At 39.3% G+C, this 19,355-nt stretch overlaps 1 protein-coding gene across 3 annotated transcripts in view; it reads right to left on the bottom strand.

Annotated features, from left to right (window-relative positions):
- The window catches only part of eef1a1.L (eukaryotic translation elongation factor 1 alpha 1 L homeolog), a 31,258-nt gene extending 17,941 nt beyond the window's left edge, over positions 1–13,317 (bottom strand). Inside the window, exon 1 of one of the 3 annotated variants that reach the window (XM_018240571.1) lies at positions 13,167–13,317. The gene's annotated coding sequence lies outside the window, so the exon portion shown is untranslated. Of the gene's footprint in view, positions 1–3,537; positions 3,677–13,166 lie in introns of those variants that run through there. The other 2 variants (XM_018240576.1, XM_041563127.1) reach the window with 2 other exon arrangements.
- Positions 13,318–19,355: the final 6,038 nt, after the last annotated feature.

Below are 19,355 nucleotides of genomic sequence, written 5' to 3'. Positions count from 1 at the left end.
AACTTTAACACCAAAAAAAAGTGTTTTAAAGGAAAAACAATGTACTGTACTCTTGCCCTGCACTGGCGAAACTGGTGTGTGCCCGTTCTTTTTTAGCTTTGAATGGCTGCTCCCAGTCACACAGCAGCTTGTTTATATAAACTATAGATGTGTTTCTGAAGCAAACACACCAGTTTCACCAGTACATCATATTTTGGATGCTTTCATTTCTTGTTACTGTTCCTTTCTCTTCATCACACCTATCCACCCACACTTGGTTTATCGATCTGCAGACTGAGCTTCACAAAGATCCAAAATAAAGCACAGATCAATGGCAGATATTAGCTCAGAATATGCAGATTTCTAGTCTGGAACTAAGTTGGCGTTATATACATAGTTAGTGTACCTATACTTACAACACAAATTGTTTTCTTGCTCCTTAGGAAGCTGTGGGAAGTGATCATTTAAGGCAAGATTTGGGTTGAATTACTTTGTTATTTTGTATACAGCTGAACTACATCAGGTTGACAATTACAGCATTTTAATTTTACAGCTAATTTGTCAATAGAAGTTCAACTGTGGCCTGACTAAATACCGGGCCACAAAATGGGCTTTGTTTTTAAGATGTCCTAAAACCATTTTGCATCCTATAAATACAGTCTACGAGCAAAAATTCACTAGTTAGAATAGTAACATGTCTGTCCCTGTCCTGACTGCTTTGACATGAAAATCACCAGCACTTGGTGTTCATTATGAGCTTGCCTGGCCTGGATTAACATTGGCCAAATATAGGAAAGTTTTGAAATCCTGTCAGACGAGAAGGACATTGGAATGTTAATGCAGTCCTTATCTGATGGGCCTCAGCAGGCCCTGGTGTATGATGCAATCGTTGGTCCCAGGGCCAGTCAGTCAGCCCAATCTGGCACTGCACGTGTGCAATCAAATCAGCCCAGATCTACTTAGTTGGCCACTTTGTCAAACAAGCTAATCTGGGCAGTCGTAATTCTAAATGTATACATAAGTGGTTGTTCTACCTTAACTCACAAACAAAACTCCAATCTGCACAAGGCCATATAGTTCAGGCCAACATACACTGGAAGGAGTCGTAATAAGGGCTTTTATCTAGATAGAAAGGCAATATCAAGTGTGCAGCAACATGTCACAACTTGTCTGGGTAAGTGGGTGGGGTTTGTTAGTCATAATATTATGGAACAAAAATGTCAGATGTTGCCATTTCCTTTCATTTTTAGGTTTGCTGCTCCAAATATAGCACTATACAGCTTTAGCTAATGTAGCAGTTTTTTTTTTTCATAAATGTAGTTTAAGTATTGAACTAACCTGTGAAATTAACTATTGAGGAACTTAACGGGAGTATAATTTATTAAAATATACTGTATGTAGCTGTACCAATTTACAATTCCCATGAAAGAGAAAAAAAGATGTACTATTATACTTAAGGGTGATAGCAAACGGGACACTGTCTCCTGCGAGAAATCATTTCTACTATGGGAAATAAAACTACAAAAAGAAACTTGCTGCGGGAATGGCTGTAGGTGAAATATACACATTGACTTCAGGGGCCCCCAAAGAGCCCAATCTTTTTCTTAGGACCGGGTGGGGGTAGCGGTCGGGAGGGGTCAGCATCCAATTTGGGCACGCCGTGTTAATTGTTTGACTCCCCAGTTCAGGACTTTCCGCGACCTGGCGGTTGGGGACCCATGCTGTAGAATATAATAAACTGGGGCTCCCCCCCCACAGCTGTGGGTAGGGGTGTGGACTGGGGCCCTCTGAAGAGTTTTTTTGCAAGGGGATCCAGCCCAGTCATTACATTGATGCATACATTATAAGTCAATATCCTTTAAACCCCATGTGCCATTCTCTCTATTTAGTGTGCCTCATTCACCAATCCCCCACTACTTAAAGGAAAACTATACCCCCAAAATGAACACTTAAGCAACAGATAGTTCATATCATATTAAGTGGCATATTAAAGAATCTTACCAAACTGGAATATATATTTAAGTAAATATTGCCATTTTACATCTCTTGCCTTGAGCCACCATTTCGTGATGGTCTCTGTGCCGTCTCAGAGATCACCTGACCAGAAATAATTCAACTCTTAACAGGAAGAAGTGTGGAAGCAAAAGACACAACTCTGTCTGTTAATTGGCTCATGTGACCTAAGGAGTAAAGTTTGTTTGGTATGTTTGAGAGTACAGTGAATCCTACGATCCCAGGGGGCGGCCCTTATTTTTTAAAATGGCAATTTTCTATTTATGATTACCCAATGGCACATACTGCCAGAAAAGTATATTATTATGAAAATGGTCTATTTACATGAAGCAGGATTTTACATATGAGCTGTTTTATGCAATATCTTTTTATAGAGACCTACATTGTTTGGGGGGTATAGTTTTCCTTTAATCACTGTTACACTGACATATGTGCCTGCACAGAGCCGGACTGGGAGTAAAAAGCAGCCCGGGCAAAAAATAAAGCAGCCCACATGTAAACACACAATGCTCTGGTACTCAGACACTTATATATTGGGTTAAAACGTATATATTGGTGACTACTTTGTGGGTCTGTTCACCCTCCATGTATGCATGATCCTCAAAATAATTTTGATATACTGGCATAGATGTTATAATTCATCCGTGCAGTTGCCTATAGAGATCAATCAATTGGGGAACTACTCTGGTGCAATTTAGCATCTGTTGGTAAATCAGCCTTAGTGTATTTTTAAAGAACTGCCCTCAAACCTTCTTGTTATATGGTAAATGGTAGAAGGGAATACCTATGCTGCCATAGTATTATGGGATCTCTCTGTACAGACTATGAGCAAACTTAGGGGACTGTTCCTGCTGAATTGTGCTTAGTACAGGGGAATACCTATGCTGCCATAGTTTTATGGGATCTCTCTGTACAGACTATGAGCAAACTTAGGGGCTGTTCCTGCTGAATTGTGCTTAGTATAGGAGAATACCTATGCTGCCATAGTTTGTATATAAATGTAAATTTATGTATAAATACCCCCAGAAATCACATCAGGTGGCACAGTGGCAACTTCATGCATAAATACCTAAAAATGCATAGTAGAAGAATGGCGCAACTGCAATTTTAGATAACAAGGATAGGGTTAAAATTCACAAGGCAGTGTAATAAATGTGATTTGTAGCCTTACTGGGCCAGCATTCTTTCTGCACTAATAGTCTGGGGTGGGAAGAGGATGAATCTGCAGCACCATGATACCCCATAAGACCTCCCTCATTCCTCCATTGTGCCATTGTGTGATTTACCCTTACTCTTCGTCTCTCAAGAACCCACTATTCTAGACATGTTGCAAAATCACTTTGTCCAGCTCCCAGCAGACTGAAGCAGCGGGTAACCAGCCCTTAGAGGCCAGGCAATGCAACAACTCCCAGTCTAATAACACGCCAGTTCTCAAATGCTGCCTCTCGTAATTCACTGCAGCACAGGCATGGCTGTCACACGGGTTAAGCCCAGCTGTAACTCCATCTGACAGGCTGCACAGGCTCTACAACTAAACAAACTAACCCAGGCTTGTCTCACAGGATCTGCAGCCCAACTTGGATCGGGATCGTCACCATCTCTTCAAAGCTCTCAGTGCAGTCGTTTAAAGAAGGCTTCCGGTGACCGTTCAGGACCCCCCCTTTGTTACGCCACTGTAATGAACGCTCCTCCTCCCAGTCCCACTCGCTCAAACCCCAATCAGAAAAAGAAAACAGATACGCCCTGGGGGAGGGCTTCAGTCAGTTCGTCGGATCACAGTTCATGGAGGGGAACTTTAGCGAGGGAGAAAGAACGCACGTCCTTGCTTTTATATATGTCTACAGTTTAACTCCACGAATCGGCCCATTTCAGCCAAAAATAGAGCGGCCCTTCGGGAATTTGCCCGAGTCGACAGATTGCCAGTCCGGGCCTGTGCCTGCATCTTCTTTGCCCCTACACAGCTAACATAATATTCCAGTCTCTTATTTAAATCAACGCATGGTTGCTATGGTAACTTGGACCCTAGCAACAAGACTACTGAAATTACAAAACTGGAGAGTTGCTGAATAAAAAGCTAAATAACTCAAAAACACAAATACTAAAAAAAAAAATAAAAAAAATAAAAAAAAGCAATTGCAAATTTAGAATATCACTCTACATTATACCAAGTTAACTCAAAGGTGAACAACCCCTTTAAGTTCTGCTAAAGCCACGCAGGGATTGCATTGCCTGGAGGGGGATGTTTGAACTTCACCCTTCCTTGAGCAGTACAGAGAAAAATGCCCTGGTACATAAAGTAAACCAGCCCATGTATATGTGTAGTCAGAAACAAACAGTTGTACTGCTTCATTGCATTCTCAAAATATATTATATTAGTTACTGTGCAGGATAAGAGCAGTTCTTGTATATGATAAATGTGTTTTGCTTCTTGCTGACTAAATATATTAGTACAAGAGGTACCTTAGGAAGCTAAAACGTGTATGTCCGCTTGAGCCCTCGATAAACCCTGGCTAGGGAAGAGTGCATTTATTTCAATATTCATTTATATACCTGTATTTACTGCCGCCTTTGTGAGTAAATTGCTTTATGGATAAAAGAGCAAGGTATAAAATTGAAAATTGAAGCCTGTTGGCCAGCAGCCTGTTCTCTTTTAATTTATTTCATACGCATGCATCAAGATCTTTGCATCCTGGGTCCTGCACAATATGCCTGCCAGGCACTACTCCCTGGGCCGAATGGAAAAGCAGGACTGTGCTGTAGGAGCCCACAAATTATGTTATAGAGTGGCCCATTCCAATCATTTTCATTATCTACATTTTTTTTCTGGTGGTGGCGGCAAGTAAGCTAAAATCACATAGGGCAGCATCCCATTCCCGCTCAAGATTAACCTATTCATAACAATGCAGTAGACCTAATTATACATAATATGATAAATGAATTCACTATTAGCTAAATTAATTTATGAAAATATTTACAAATGTTATTTAACGTTACTCTATTCAGCATAGGTGTCAGACCCAGTTTTAATTAAAACCTGCTTTTCACATGATTCAGTTATTAGGAACACACTTCCAGTTCCACCATCTGAAGTCCTCCCACTAACATGGTAACAGCCAATGAACAGTCTTGTATGTTCTTTGCTCAGCCAATCCCCTTCAAATGCTACAGGTAAGCTGCTGCCTACTCAACTTTATTACTGGCATTGCAGGCTTACGTTTAAATCCTCCTTAAGTCCCCCATACGGGCATATATTTGATGGGAATCACATTTACAAACAATTTCATAAACTAGCTGAAGGAGCCAGGGTGAGGCAACTGCCCACTCTTACCCCTTCTGTGGACACCCATGCTCATGGACACATACTCTGTACCCATCAATTTTCAAAATTTTGGATAAAAAAAAAAAAAAAAAAAAAAAAAAAAGTCTACAGGAGATGGCCTTTTCATGATTTGGAGCTTTCTGGACAACGGGTTTTCGGAAAACTGATCCCATACCTGTACATCAATCACTCCAAAAGCATAGATTAGCTCATGCATGCATCATGCCATTTTATTAAGAACACTTGCTGGGAACTGCAGTTACAACTCTGATGACCCATTATGGCTTATAACTACAGAGAAAGCAGGCCCTGCGGTTGCAAGGGGCCCCAGAAATGTAGAGGACCCAGTGAGACCCACATTAAATGACCAATCATAATATTTCTTGGTAGAATAGGTCAAATTACCAATATTTTGGGGCCCTAAATTAAGTTTGCTGTGGGCCCTAGTAACATTTATTAATGTCACCACGCATCTCTGTGGTGTGGATCAGCAACTGAATTTTAGTATATTAAAACAGAAGCAGTGCAAATGTAAATTTCCTTTAAAATCATTGCCACAATAAAGTTATTAAACTTCACAGAAAAAAAATCTTTAAAATCCCTCCACACCAATGCAATATGAGCAATTATAAATTCCTCCCCTGCCAAGGAGCTACGGTGTTTCCCTTTTTCTTCTATTTTTATGGCTCTAGAAAAAGGCTACAGTTATTAGAGTGAAACCATTCCAGAGGTTAAGGTATGCCACAGGCAAGTCCCTCAGACATCACAAGTGCCAATTTAACATTGATTGTGGCAGATTTCCAGTCTAGCCAGCTATGGATTATTACTGAACGAACACTCCTTATAGATTCATGTGCAGTCAGCAAAAACTCACTGCCAAGGGTTGATGCAAGTTACAACCATGTTCCAGGAGTCTGTATCTGTTAAGAATTTTATTAGCATGGCAAGTTATATAATATCCTTACAGAACTAAGAACGCATTTCAACTGGGACAACTTTTACTGCTTGTTGTCTCGACTAATTTGTTAATGTCCATTTCCTGGCATAGGTAACGGTCACTTTCAAATACATCATGATTTCCCTATTTTACAGCTCAATAGAATATGTGGGTGCAGTATAATTAAAATAATCAATATAATAAAAATGAATACCTTAATACTGTATCAGCTAGTCACAACATGACAAACCATATTTCAGTAGGATTATTGGGCTGTATATAACCACCCCAAGCATAGCCATACTCTTCCTTCATCAATTCTCATGTGACTGCATCAAACTGAAAACTTCATTAATATATACCATCAACATGCAAGTTCACTGGCCAACCTGGAAGCAGTAGAAGGCCACACCTCCACATAGATATGATCAAATGGCCAATAAATTCAGTTTGACAATGCTCAATACCCATCCAAATTTTGGCAAGCCAGTCTTTGGTATGCTTCAGAAAATTTATTTGGCTAGTAACTACTTCACACCAAGAATTATTAAACATGCATTACCATAACTAGGGATGCACTATTTTGGATTCGGCCGAACCCCCGAATTCTTTGCAAAAAATTCGGCCGAATAACGGACCGAATCCTAATTTGCATATGCAAATTAGGGGCAGAGAGGGATATTGCAGGACTTTGTTACAAAACAAGGAGGTAAAAAAATTTTTTTCCCCCTTCCCACCCCTAATTTGCATATGTAAATTAGGATTCGGATTGGCCAGGCAGAAGGATTCGGCTGAATCCTGCTGAAAAAGGCCGAATCCCGAACTGAATCCTGGATTCAGTGCATCCCTAACCATAACACTGAATCAAGGTTTAAAGGGATGGTTCAACTTAAAGAGGCGGTTCACCTTTGAGAACTTTTTGTATGATGTAGAGTGATATTCTGAGACAATTTGTAATTGGTTTTTGAGTTATTTATCTTTTTAATTCAGCAGCTCTTCAATTTGCTTATTAAGTAATCTGGTAGCTAGGGTCCAAATTACCCTAGCAACCATGCATGATCCAAATAAGAGACTGGAATATAAATAGGAGTAATAAAAAAAAAATAATACATTTGTAGCCTTACAGAGAATATGCCTTTTAGAAGGGGGTCAGTGATGCCCATTTGAAAACTGCAAAGAGTCAGAAGAAAAAGGCAAATAACTAAAAAAAAAAAACAAAAAAAACTCAACTTTGTATTCAGGCCCTCTCCTATCCATATTCCAGTCTCCTATTTAAAAAGAGAAATCAACCTGTGGGGGAAAAAACCCCTACCCCCACCCCAGGTGACCTCCTTCCCTCCTCCCCCCAGGCTAACTACCCCCCCCCCCCCGGGGAAATGTCCCATACTTCATACTTACCCGTCGGCGCAGATTCTTCCATCAAGTTCCACGCGTCCATCTTCCTGCTCCTCTATAAGCAGACTGGGAGATCTGCATTTTCCGTGCAAATTTCGCGCATGCGCAGTTGTGCAGAAATAAGATCTTTCAGTCAGCTTACAGATGACGTGGAAGATGGACGCTTGGAACTTTGCTGGAAGAATCTGCGCAGAGGGGTAAGCATGGGGCATTTCCCCGGGGGGGGGTAGTTAGCCTGGGGGGGGTCTACCTGGGGTGGGGGGGGCGTACGGGGTTTTTCCCCCACAGGTTGATTTCTCCTTTAAAATCAATGCATGGTTGTTAGTTTGGACTCTAGAAACCAGATTGCTGAAATTGCAAAACCTGGAGTGCTGCTGAATAACGCTAAAACCACAAATGAAAAGTAAACCAGTCTCAATTACACTATATCATACAACCCTATTAAAAACTTGCAATGTTAGCACTTGGGCAGTTTTAACATACAACATATATAATGCAATAACATATAGAAGGGAAAATATGCTCAATTCTTCTTAACTGGGAGACTTGCGTTTCCGCATATTTATGTATAGGATCATTAGAATCATTAGGATTGCTTAGAGCCTAACGTCATCTGAAAGTCTAGTGAAGCAGTGACCTCTATTGGTCACATTTTTAGAAAAAGATAGAAAACTTGCTGTGATTTACAAACAAAGGAGCTCTGCGGTACTTTGATCATTTGCTACACATCATTAACCTAGGACTTCACCCAGGCTAATTAATTGATCTTCTAGATTATCTGTACCCAGAGACCTGTTATCCAGAAGCTTCAAATTACAAAAAGTTCATTGTCCACTTTAAAGTAAATACTTGTAGTTTTTATTAAGATTTCCTTTTTCTCTGTAATAAAACAGTACCTTGTATTTAAGGCTTGTGACCAGGGTTGCCACCTGGTCAGTATTTTACAGGCCTGGCCGGTAAAAATGACAGTTGATCCCAATGTTATTAATAGGGAAAAAAGATATATAGGAAGGCCGGTATTTTTTCCAGAAAAGGTGGCAACCCTATTTTTGACACACAGGCAGATGCCGGTAGATTTAGATTTAATCGCCTCTTCTTCTGGGCGACAATCGCCCGGAACTGCCTTTGCGTGTCAAAGCACACGCAACGCTTAGATTTCCGAAGGCGCCTCACGAGGAAACTTCGGGCAAATCCCTGTGGAACACAGGTCAATACATCCATGTTTAAGAGCCCTGATAATATGGCGATCTCTACACAGTACAACTTAGTGTCAAAAATTCTAAATGCTACTTGATTTGTCTCTCCCTGCACTGCTGCTTCTGACTACTGAAACAATGTAGTAGAGGCCTGCTGTCGTCCAGCTTTAAAGCTGCGGTTAATGGGATTCGAACGATCGTACATCTTACGATTTTTCGGCCGACATCGGTTGGGAAATTGATTTACAATTTATAAACTGCGCATGTGTGGAGAGGTACTTGACCTTCTGTAGTTTCATTATTTGTAGGCAGTTGTACTTCTTTGTTCTTTAGCTTCCGATAGAAGACACTCTGTTCTATGGCTCCTTCATCTGATAATCTTCCATTTTTTCCCCAACATCCACTATTATAAATTCATATTTGTCATTTACTATTGCAAATAACACAATACTAAATTATCCTTTATAATTATAATAGTATGATCCTGAGTTGGCAGGAGGTTGTTTTAGTACATGTTTTCCATAAATGGCCCCTCCACACTTTGGGAAATTCCAATAATCTTCAAACTGCTTTGCTATGACTATCGCACGTCATATCCTCTTCCAGTTTTTGCGCTGTCACGGGACGATATCGCTGAAAATGATCGTTTTCGCTGATGGACAAATCGTAGCTATAAACGATTGTTTCACCAACATAGTCGGTCGTACGATTACAAAAAATCTTATATAAATCTGCAGGTCTATGGGGAGCTTACAACTCCAGTCCCCTCAATACCTTTTATGCATTTCACAGTTAATCATGCTTCTCCGACATAGTTTCAGGAGTCATAACCAGCAGTGCCAAAAATAGAAATACAAACCATCCGATTCTGCATTCAAAGTTCAAATAACAGTAACAAACAAACATTTTTCTTTTTTTATTCATTTAAAGTAGACATTTTCCCCTATGGAAAAAATAATTCCACACATAAAAAAACAATGTTCCCAGCTAGTCAGAGGTAGACTTTATGGGTCCTGACACACAAGGCAATTAGTCGCCCATGATTATTCTCCTCTAGCATGGGCAACTGGTCTCCTCTGAATGTTTGCCCCGCCAGAAATAATGTAAATCACCGGTAGGAACACATACAAGTTGGTTTTGGCTTTCCAATTTGACCAAAGTCTCCCTGTGTTCTTGTGAAACTTTTAGAAAAATAAGGTTTGCAAACAAAACTCTCTCTAAATTCTATTAGCATTTGGCACACAAAGTTTGTTGGGAAAATAATCCCTGGTCCTGCCCTGTGTGCTTATAAACAGGTTTGGCTACATTGTTATAAACACAGGTTGTCTTAGGCAAAAGGGCAAGGTCTTCAGAAGAAAATGTTTTGCTCCCAAAAAAAATATGGGAGCAAAAAAAAAAACAAAAAAAAACAAAAACCAGTATGGTTGTGCTTTAGTATTCTGAAGGTCTGCTGCGGATCAAAACTGCCTGTCCAGTTTTCCACAAAGATTGATGTGGTGGTTGGTCAATCACAGATCATCATAGCCCCCCCACATGCTACCACCTCACCTAGACATCATCTCTAAAAGGGACAACCCTATTTAGATTGGACGACATTCTAAATGTATGAATCAGAATTGTAAGGGCTGTTACACACAGCATTTCAGTAAATGATCCTGTGCTGTGGCTTTTTAGTCCCTGTCTCAGCACGAGAACTCGGGTACTAAATTGATTATCGTGCAGTTATGTGGCCATGCTAAACTGTTGAACACAGATTAGATGCAAACTGCATTTCTGTATAATAAAACTTTAAAAAGCCACTGTACAGTTAAAGGGGTGGTTCACCTTTAAATTAACTTTTATTATGTTATAGAACGACCAATTCTAAGCAACTTTTCAATTGTTTTTCATTATTTATTTCTTATAGTTTAAAAGTTATTTGTCTTTTTTCTTCTGATTCTTTGCAGCTTTCAAATGGGCTTTGCTGTCCCCTTCTAAAAAAAAACAAATGTTCTGTAAGGCTACAAATGTATTGTTATTGCTACTTTTTATTACTGGTCCTTCTATTCAGGCCTCTCCTATTCCACTCTTATTCAAAGCAATGCATGGTTGCTAGGGTAATTTTGGCCCTAATTACCATATTTCCTAAAATGCAAATGTAAGAGCTGCTGAATAAAAAGCTAAATAACTCAAAAACCACAAATAATAAAAAATTAAAACAAATTTCAAATTATCTCAGTATATCACTCTCTACGTCATACTAAAAGTTATCTCAAAGGTGAACAACCCCTTTAACTTGTAATGTTTCATACTTAAATAAAAAAAGAAGTTACCAAAAAAAAAAAAAAAAGGCCCTGCACAGAAACATATACTAAAATGTTGTAGGAGTGCTCATATGAATATCAAAGCTTTCTATGTAAACAGGAAAGATCTTAATGAGGCAGAGCCACTATCACAGTGACCGGCAGGACAGCCCAGACTGCATTAAAGGGGTGTTTCACCTTTAACTTTTCGTTTGTTATAGAATGGCCATTGCTAAGCAACTTCAATTGGTCTTCATTATTTATAGGTTTTTAATGATTTGCCTTTTTCTTTCTTTCCAGCTTTCAAATGGGGTCACTGACCCCATCTAAAAAAAAACAAATGCTCTATAAAGCTACATTTTTATTGTTACTTTTTATCACTAATCTTTCTATTCAGGCTCTCTCCTATTCATATTCCAGTCTCTTATTAGTGCATGGTTTTTAGGGTAAATTGGACCCTAGCAACCACATTGCTGAAATTACAAACTGGAGAGCTGCTGAATAAAAAGCTAAATAACTCAAAAACCACAAATAATAAATTAAATTCAATTGCAGATTGTCTCAGAATATCACTCTATACCATGCTAAAAGTTAACTCAAAGTACGCCTTTAAGAAGGAATGAGTTTAGTTAGGGACATGTCCATTTGGTGCTTCACTATTCGTTGCAGCCATCCTGTAGAAAACACAAAACTGCACAACATGCGTTAACTACCCGGGTTCACATACTTTTTATTGTTATTTAATACAGTGCCAAAAGTTAGGCACCCCCAAGTGATTGTATATACTTATCTCACAACCCGGCCTTGTGCTCCTCCCTGCAGAAAACTGCGTCGGTCTGGGGGTTCTTCCAGCATACACCACAAAGCAATCGACTTCCTTCACGTAGGTGCGCATGCACAGTAGTGCGGAAAACTGAACAAATAAAAAAGCCGTCTATTTTGTTCTACTGCGCATGCGTCTGCCCCAAGAAGAAGAAGGAAGCCAATCACTTTGTGGTGGTTGCTGGAAGAACTCCTGGACCTGTGCAGTTTTCTCCTGATAGGAGCACCAGCCCAGGGTGTGAGGTTAAGTATATACTTGGGGGTGCCTAACTTTTGGCACCCCCAATTGAATATGTATGCAAGTATAACTTTATTTGTAAAGCACTGTTAAGGAGCCACAGCGCTGTACAGTGCATAAAAGTAATTATATATATATATATATATATATATATATATATTTATATTTCCAACTTCGGGCGACTTCGGATAACGAAGTGCCATGTGTGACTCCCCCATGTGTGTGTGTGTATGTATATATATATATATATATATATATATATATATATATATATATATATATATATATATATATATATATATATATATATATATATATATATATATAAAAGTATACATGGGGGAGCCACACGGCACTTCGTTTCCAACTTCGGGCGACTTCGGAAAATGAAGCACCACGTGTGAATTGCCACAGAGGATTTTCATTTTAGCCGGCGGAGGGAAGGCAGTTCGTGGACATTGTAGCCCCAAACCCCCCCCCCCGAAATCTGCTCATGTGGACTGACCCTTAAGGTCCTGTGTTTTTAATGTTATTTCATGAATTTCAAACTGCTGCCCTATAAAGCAGTTGAAATTCCAATCCTGAGAGTTGTTGAACAACATCACCAAAAACTTTTGGAAGTTAAAATAATGCGGTCTATATCATACTAAATGAAATACCCCTTTCACTCACACTGGAAATGGCTTATTACATTTTCTTTATTTAGGGATTTTTATTATTTGGGTAAAATTACCTTTTTAAGCATGTGAAAAGAAAGTTACCTTGTTAAAACAAGTTTAACATTTTTCATTATAGGATGACCTTTTGTATGCTTCCTGTACTTTGCCCTTGAATTGAATGCATTTCCATGAGTACAGCCATATTGGGATCAAGGAGCGATGTTTCTGATACTGTTCTATGAATTGCACACATATAAGGAACACACATTTTAATGCACACACAGATGAATCATCCTTGTAATAATAAATAAAAGACACTACTGTACCACACTTCTTTCACCAAGTAAAGTCCGACAGCTTGGGTTACTCTGTATGGCATCCTCCAAATACTTTCTCAACCAGAGTTGTTTTTTTTTTTGCTTCCTAGCAGAATTTGAACTCATCTGCTCCCTTACATATCTCCCCCAGACCAGTCTTATCAAGTGATGCAGGAACCTTTCTGCTTATTCATTGCAGCCTTAGGCGTTTTAGCAATCACCGTTAACAAGCAACACATGAAATTTATCTAAATTTGTGTTGCAAATATTTACATTCAACATTCTTAAGCAATTCCTCGATGTTGATTATGCTATATAGCACCTTTTCAGAACACAAAATAAACCTAAATGTACAGGTCTCATTACAACACTGATGTATGGGCAGTCATGAAATTGGGAATTAATTGCAAATTAGCTATTTAGCATATGAAATGTCTGATTTTAAAAGGGGCGGGAGACAACACCAATTCTCTATAGCCACTTATTTGCAGTGATAAACAATGCTTCACTTGTGCTGCTAGAGGCACATATGAGCTATGGTACTTGCTGCAGCACAATAAGGCTTTCAGACTGCAGGATAGCATGAATGCAGCATTATTTTATTCTCTTCATCTAGTAACAGGTTTCAAATCATTTACAATGTTAAAATCACAAGTCATTCATTCAGTTGAACTATTTATGGTTTCCTGCAGGTCTGTGTGTTATAACAAGCAACTCTAATTACTGGCTATAGTTTGGTGGGGTGGGGTTTCACTAGAACACAGCTGGGTATTATATTAAATATATAGGCTGAAATCTATAGAAAACAGTATACATACATATTGCAGACTGAATGTTCTGGATAAAAGTAATTTTTTTTTGATACTAGTTACGTACCCCATTTAATGCCAAAGCTGACTGCATGCACATGTCTTAGCAATGCTGGCAGGCCATCCTTTTAAAGGGAACAGAACCAAATTTGGTTTGCATACTGAACAAAAATATATGTTAACAGGTATTGGATCCATTATCCGGAACCCCGATATCCAGAAAGCTCCGAATTACAGAATGGCTGTCTCCCATAGATTCCATTATAATGAATTAATCCGAATTTTTAAAAATGATTTCCCTTTTCTCTGTAATGATAAAACAGTAACACCGGGAACCAAGCATTCTGGATAATAGGCCCCATACATGTATTACAAATGTTCAGTTTTCTGTAAAAGGGATTGCTACTGAAAGCAGATGCCTATTTCTATTCTGGTTCTGTCTTGAAACAATGTAGCAGAAGACAGCATGAAGAGACCTTTGAAGATGTGTGCAAGTCATTGGAATCATGGCTGAAAGAAAGATGGTTTCGGCTACATTGTTTCAAGTGTGTAAACCAGCAGTGCTGAAAGGGACTAAAAAATTATGCTCTTAGCTGCAATTATGTTGAAATTCAACATTAAAAACGACTGAAAAATGCTAAAGGTGTTCTGTTAAAGGTCCCCTTTATACAACTTATTACACAACTAGATTCTAAAAATGATCATGCAGTGACTCACTTGTGTTTATCAATTGCCGTGGGTACAGACACAATTTTTAAAACATGGGTTCCATTAACTTTACTTTTACTGTGCAATAGAATGCATTAAAAACATTTCATTGGAACACATGAATAACTGCCCTTAAACGCAAAGGAATTTTATGATATGTGATAGGTAGGAAGGTAGAGAAGTGAATGGTGGGATGCAAATGGGTAGAAAAGCATGTCAGCATTAAACGTTCAGTATCCTATATTTTTTCCTACAATTAGAACCTGAAGAATTCGCTAAGTGGAATGCAGGGTTGACCCAAAAACACAGGTCAAAAGTCCATATATAAGAGCCCTAATAATATGGCCATCCCTACACAATGCAACTTAGGTGTCAAACATGAACTGAATGGCACTTGATTTGTCCCTACCTACACTGCTGCCTCTGACTACTGAAACAATGTAGGAGAGGCCAGCTGTCCTCCAGTTCCCTAAATATCCTCAACATTATAAACATTGAACATTTTATTTTTTCATTCATTTAGACATTGATTGGGTGAATTTCCCCTATGGAAAAAAATAATTCCACACAAAAAAACTCAGCTGTGTTGTTTATAAAATATTGTTTATGATCAAGCTTGACAAGCATAGGTAATATGTTCAAAAGGGTTCAAAAGTAACATTTTTAAAGTTGTGTTATTACCCTTAGCGTAAATTCAGTCCAGATAATCTGCCCATACAAACTTAAAGAGCCTATACCCTTCACTGAGTGAAACCACCCTGAACTAGTTTATTTAAGCATTCCAGTTTAATGAATGAGCTCCTTGATTTCCACTAAGAAATGTTCAATCCCTAAACAGCTTTGCAGCCTACATGACAGAAATCTTTATATGAATTTAGAATGTAGACATACTAAACATGCCGAAGCTAGATGTGGCCACAGTTCTCTCTGGGCTTAGCAAAATAAGCTAATGCATTACAATGAGTTTTCAGATACAGCCGTTTTCATTTTGATTTATATATCAGGGCCCTAAAACTAGAAGTACAGATTTTAGCCTCATATCGAACAAATAATCGCACGGCTCAATCTTCCCACCTGGCTAAACAGGCGGATTAAAGCTCCTGATATCTGTCCTTTAGGCCAATTCAGCAGTTTACCGGCCCGTGTGTGGGGGCTTCCAACGGGTCCCCCCGATTAATATCAGGCCAAAAATTGGCCTGATATCGATCAGGCAGGTTTCATTTTTCCCTGAGATCAAGGACTGCATCAGCTAGTCATTGAAGTAGTCATTGAGACCAATTCCAATACTCTAGCCGTTCTTCTTAATTGTATCGCTAGAATTTCATCCTGGTTATCTAGAACTCCTGCCCAATATTGTTTCAGACAGTGCAGTGCACTCCCACATCATAATGGCAAAGTGAGGCCTGTTGCGCATGGCACCTGGGAGGAAAGTGTGGAGAATATGCGGTGTAATTTAGCCGGGTAATAATAAGTTCTATGGATAAAATAGAGTTGTATCATACGGTTTCTATAGTTTAACGAGATAGTCAAGAGGCAAGCAGCTCATCCCACTCCTCATCATCTAATACCCCCACATCCCCTTCCCACTTTCCCTTTAGGGTTTCAAGTGGTTTGTTAAATAGTGTGGTATGGAGTATAACCTAGATATGAGGCCTTTTGTAGAGCCTTGCGTTAAATAGTCAGTTGTGTAGTTTTTTAATTGTTTGCCTTCTACTTCTGACTCTTTCCAGCTTTCAAATGGGGTTCACTGACCCCAACTAAAAAAACAAATGCTCTGTAAGGCTTCACATTTATTGTTACTTTGTATTACTCATCTTTCTATTCAGGTCTCTCCTATTCATATTCCAGTCTCTTATTCAAATCAATACATGGCTGCTAGGGTAATTTGAACCCTAGCAACCAGATTGCTGAAACTGCAAACTGGAGAGCTGCTGAATAAAAAGCTAAATAATTCAAAAACCACAAATAATAAATAAAATAGAAAATAAATAAAAAAAGTAAATTGTCTCAGAATATCACTCTCTACATCATACTAAAAGTTATCTCAAAGGTGAACAACCCCTTTAACTATCTAATATAAGTAATTAAAAAAAAATCGCCTCATATAAAAAATCAAAAAAAAATCGCCTCTTTCACACCAGCGGCGATTCATGTCAAGGTGGAGAAACCATCCCTGAACAGAGGCGGGTATAGATGCCAGCGTTCAGCGGTTCAGCGGGTTTACGGGTCGGGCCGTGGGTCTTCTCAATAGCGATTGTACTTCTGATGATGTCACTTCCGGTTTACAATGACAGCACTTCCTGATGGTCAGCGGGTCCGGGTTGCGGATAAGGTACTTGCGGGTCGGGTAGCAGGTCCAAGCGGGTAAGAATGCGGGTTGCGGGTCCAGGTTGCGGATTGCAGGTTGCAGGTACGGGTTCCAAAAAATGGACCTGCGCAGGACTCTATCTCATACTGCATAATCTTCAAACTGATGTGATTGCACATACTGAGCATGCTCAGTTGAACCAGGTCAGGCGCACAAGCTCTGTTGTGGTGATTACTTCAGGGAGAAAATTAGGTCTTGTGGGCCCCAACCCTACTGCTTTCCTTTGTCTTTTGGGAACTAGTATGGCAAATGCAGCTGTTTTTCAGCAATTGGGGGAGCACACTGGCACAGTTTGGGAGAGGATAGAGTTTTCATAATAAACAGCATAATTCACAATATGCAGGTAACATACAGATATGCCATCCATTATCTGGAGCCAGATATTTTTCCAAACATTCTGGATCATTACATTAAAGCCTGTAGAAATCAAATAAATTATATTCACTTGGCTTCAGATTCTATTAGCGTAAACTGCAGGTAGCACTTTTTTGTTTATTTGTTTAACAGTCACTTCCTTTCCCCCATTTAAGGTCCACGGAACATTTTTCAAATGTGTGTTTTTTGACTAAAAATTTGCCATTTGCAGCTAAGTGAGTGACAAGCTGCACGCCCATGTTAAAAAAAACAAAGGTTCAAACCAGTTCTTTGTTACTTCTCAAGCAATTTAGTCACAAAGATGGTGTGGCTATGATTATTATTATTTACATGTATTTAGAAAGCAGCAACATATTCTGCAGTGCTGTACAATAAGTCGTCCTACACACTGAACAAACATAGTTACATACAAAAACAACTAATAACTGATACATGAGGTAAAGAGGGCCCAGCCCAGTGTTTGTTTATCCCTTTCACTGCCACTCGATTTTCCAGCATGGGAAATGGCAAGATAATGTTCCCCAGGTTATGTACGAGATAGGGTCTGTAGGTTTGTTCTCAAGTTTAATTTGTATGTTAGTTGAAACAGGTACATTTACCTATTAAATGCAACTTAGGCAGTTGTCTGTCTTATGGCAGGACAACGCGATTGGAGCCGACACGTCGCAATTACATTTTATCTGACTGTCGGTTTTCTTTAAAACATCTGACACGTCACATGTGTTTAGTCACATTGCGACGTGTCGGCTCCAATCGCGCCGTCAAGTCCTGCCCTATACATAGTATTTATTTTTACCTTTCTGTGCTCCGCAGTAGAAAACACATGCCAGAGGGGATTGGGGCAGGTGGTTTATTAAAGCTAAATGCTAATAAAAGTCAAGTGAACCATAGTATGTTACTGTAATAGCCTTCTTAGTAAGTGTATGTAAGTGTGAGTTGTATGTAAGTCGGGTGTATGTAAGTCGAGGACTCCCTGCATATTGTATCACATGTGTTGCTGTCACCACCTGCCACTTCCAGCTGTCCTACACACACACACTTGCCCAGGTCATCTTCAGTGCTGGTATGTTTGGGTGCCGGTTTTGACAGATGTCTTTTGCACTTGTGGCCCAAATCAACAGAGTGCCCTGCCAGCCTGCACATTTGCATACACCCCCACCCTGTCACTGCTGCAGCTGCTACCCCCATCCCAAACAGCACCTTTGGCAGATGCCTAACCAAAGTTCTGGACCTTGGTCGAATTCTTTGTGACAAGTAGGGATTTATTCCAGTGTTTAATTTTCCTATCTTCTATTTTTTTCCCACCTGTGCTCCCTGATTTTTACCCGGCTTGAATTTCTGTTTACGATCATCAGCTGGCTGCCTTTTGACCTCAACTGGTCTGACCAACTGTTTATATTAATTCTTTGGCTAAACTTTCTCTCCTCTACCACTAAACATATTCCATCGTCCATGGGATGGGACTAAGATAAAAGCACAGGACTAGTCAAATCATAAACTGTAGAACCCCCATTTTACATCCCCTGATTTTAAGTTTTCACTCATTTTATGTTGTTGTTTTGTGGTCCCACCTATATATTATGCATAAAACATTTCCCTCATTTTCAATTTTCCTGGATTTTACGCCATTTTTTTCTGGTCCCCTGAAAAATGTAAAATGGGCGTTCTACTGTAGTGAGGACAGCATTAACATTCTAAATATGCTTTAATTGAGGTGCAGTGTCACTCCTGCAACAAATATATTGTGTTTTAATACCTTAAAAATGAAAAAGTAGTATACACACTTAGCGCCTCTGTTGCACTGATTGGAGTTCGTTAATAAATTTTGACTGCTTAATTACAGTCGTTTTGTGTCTGCTTGGAGGAGGTTAGTCCACTACTGCCTCCTCTGATTACCAAGTTTTGGTTTTTAAACTAGTTTATATCCTTTTATTCTTT

The sequence above is a fragment of the Xenopus laevis genome, chromosome 5L (assembly GCF_017654675.1).
Source record: "Xenopus laevis strain J_2021 chromosome 5L, Xenopus_laevis_v10.1, whole genome shotgun sequence".
Lineage (NCBI taxonomy): Eukaryota > Metazoa > Chordata > Amphibia > Anura > Pipidae > Xenopus > Xenopus laevis.
This window is presented reverse-complemented; position numbering and strand designations above follow the sequence as displayed.